The 3275-nt window shown below is 37.4% G+C and overlaps 1 non-coding gene across 1 annotated transcript; it reads left to right on the forward strand.

Moving 5' to 3' along the window:
* Positions 1-229: 229 nt before the first annotated feature.
* LOC144441805 (5S ribosomal RNA) lies at positions 230-348 on the forward strand. Its single transcript, XR_013481518.1, has one exon. It is a non-coding gene; the product is annotated as a 5S ribosomal RNA (ribosomal RNA).
* Positions 349-3275: the final 2927 nt, after the last annotated feature.

Here is a 3275-nt window from a genome sequence, read left to right on the forward strand (position 1 = left end):
CTGATACGGCGATCTATGTGGTCACTCACATATTACGATGAGTTTTAAGTCAGTACGGATAACTTCTCTCGCCATTTAAAAAAAAAAATTACTGCCCCCAAAAATAGGGTTGGTCGGGTTATCGGAAAAACACATTGTTTCTGTTTACTAGTAACTGTCTTTCAGTATTTTCTAGTGGGTATTAAACGAGTCGTTAGTATATAACCTTATAACTTTGCTGTAAGTACTTGCTTACGGCCATACTACGTAGAAAACACCGGTTCTCGTCCGATCACCGAAGTTAAGCTGCGTCGGGCGTGGTTAGTACTTGGATGGGAGACCGCCTGGGAATACCACGTGCCGTAGGCGTTTCTATTTTATTATTTCTTTTTCATTTCTTTTCATTTCACTCGAGATATGTTTGTATGATTTTTTTTCTATAGTTCACATTATTAAAAAAACAACCAAAATTCAAACAATTACAGAGTGAAATACCTAGAAATTCATTGGTTACTTTTTGTCGTAGGTGGCGCTCGTCACTAGAGGCGCAACCGCAAGCACTTCAAAACGGTTCACGACACGTCATTGTCGTAACGATCGTATGTGTCACAGAAGGTTCATTGAACCTGCAATACAAATCCCATTATTGTTTCTTTTCTACCATCATTTCCGAAACAACGTTCCTTCCTTACTGAATTCAACCCAGTTTTACCTGAAACCACGTGCACGGTTCAACTGTCCGACACATGAGAAATGACATTTTCAAAGTCTTACAAGTGACATGAAAGGTTTTTCCTGCTATACATGGTATACCATTATAATGATTATTACATCTATTATAGTTCTTTCTGACGACTCATTAAATTGTAATATTTTGAATATGGCAAAAATAACATAACATAGCATAAAATTACGACGTACCTACGGTAACCTACCCTATTTTCTTAGTCATGTTATCGGAAACAAACGTTTTGTCTATTTTCGCCATAGACTTGTTCTGAGAGTGACGAACACCCTGAGCAACAACCACCTGTATCTGACAGTATCTGATGCAACGATATATATTCACTCACAGTCTTCGACCGAAAATTACAGTTTTCATGTCAATATGAATAACTTCTTTAAAAAATTTGAATGCAAAAAACTAAAAAAAAAATAGGATCGGCTTCATAAACTAGGGTCGGTCGGGTTATCTGAAAAACAACTGAAAAAAAAAGTATTTGGCCTTATTGATCAATTTATATCGCGAGTTTTGTTTTCGAAAAATACCCAACGATACACGGTCCGTACACTTTAATACTAGTAGATGCCTTAAAACGCGAAAGAACGTTTAGACTAAACGAATGATAATTACGATTCACCGTAGATGGCGTTATCTTCAATTAACTCCATCAGCGATAAGATCTAGACTCCGAGCATGGCCTCCTAGCCGTTACTAGTTAGCTAATCACAACCTGTAGTTATGAAATTAGGATTTATAGTAAGGTGTAATTGAGTGATGTACGATTCGTATACAAAATAAAATTCCGTAGAGACACAATGTCATCAGTGAACAGTGTACTACACATAATAATTTGGCCCTTGTGGTGTGAGCTGAGAATGATATCTAGATTGTACTTAGCGCCCTCATCGGCCTATTTGATACAAAAGATAAACGTTCATGTATTGAATAAGAACGAAAGGATCAAAGCACAACTTGCAATACACACACACACACACACACGCAAATATATATATATATATATATATATATATATATATATATATATGAGTGTGTGTATGTGTATATACATACTTAAATACATACATACATACGTACATACATACATACATACATACATACATACATACATACATACATACATACATACAGACAGACAGACAGACAGACGGACGGACATACATACATACATACAGACAGACAGACGGACAGACAATATCTGAATTGCAAAGCCTAATATAAGTATAAACAAGACAGCAACGTACGTGAGCTTCATTATACCAATATTATCATATTATCAATGACACATTGCTAAGAAAATTAATCCAAATTAAGTGCGAACATTGACGTCGATAGAGGGCAGATGTCTATTTCGCCACAGGAGGACTTTGGCGTATTTTAGAACTACAGAAAACGGAGCTAAACAATTTTCCCCAACAGTCGCATTGTTCGACATCTGTAGGCAGCAGTGTATGAGTGCAAGTGGACAATTACGAACTTCCGACAGCAGTATTTGAAATATTATCTCCTGAGAGAATCCTCCTGTGTGGTGTGTCACCACAAAGCAACCTTTAGACGTACTTTGCTTTTCATCATTCATTTACAATATAATGCGCAGGCGTATACGCGTGTAACTATAAACTCTTTATCAGATGAAATCAAAATGCGACCTACCAAGCTCAGTCGTAGGAGCTCTCATTCTCGTCAATAATGACTACCACGTGAAGGGAAAGGAATAGACTCCAAAGATGTGATACTAGTACATAGGGAGAAAGCGTACGTTGTTAGATCATACCATTCTGAGAAAGTAGGGGTAGAGGCGTGACAGCTATCCTCGGCGGCAGAGTGGATTTAGCAGATTTGAGATTTAAGATTCTGTGTAATCTCTTCTCGAAGTACGAGTTGTGATTTAATATAATATTTTGGATACTCAAACAGTGGATTTAGCTCCCGAAAGTATACAGGACGTTGTCGCTGCCAAACAATATACAAAATGTTCCCCTGGAGGCAATAGTTTGTATGGAATGCATAGGCCTTCATGGAGTGGTTACAAACTGAAGCCACCGAGTCGAGTCTCTCATACCTGTGTATAGATTTCCTGTAGTATTGATTCTCTCCGACGCGGACGATCGACAAGTTCCTCTGAGTTCGTATTATATCATACAAAAAAAATACCAACACGATGGAAAATTGTGAACAACAGTCAACCGTGAAGAAATTCCCGCAGAAGAGTTATCTATGTTTTCTACGAAGAAGCACAAACATACGTCTCTGATGATGTGACTATGACCTCACTATACTAAACAAGAAACAAAACCATGGGAATTCATGGATGTTACAGCGTTCTTCATTATCTATCCATCATTCTACTAACAGGTAAACTTTTATATTCATACCCTTGCTTAGTTTGTTACAGACGCGTACATTGGGAATCCCTCGACAATAATTGTCTCCATTAGGTTCAAATCAGTCCTATCGATTCGGCCTCAAGCAGACGATCAAGCCAAAACCATTTGAAAATAAATATTTTATTTGTTGATTTTCGAATTTTTTGGACGGACTTAAACCAAAGTTA

This window comes from Glandiceps talaboti, chromosome 10 (genome assembly GCF_964340395.1).
Source record: "Glandiceps talaboti chromosome 10, keGlaTala1.1, whole genome shotgun sequence".
Classification (NCBI taxonomy): Eukaryota; Metazoa; Hemichordata; class Enteropneusta; family Spengelidae; genus Glandiceps; species Glandiceps talaboti.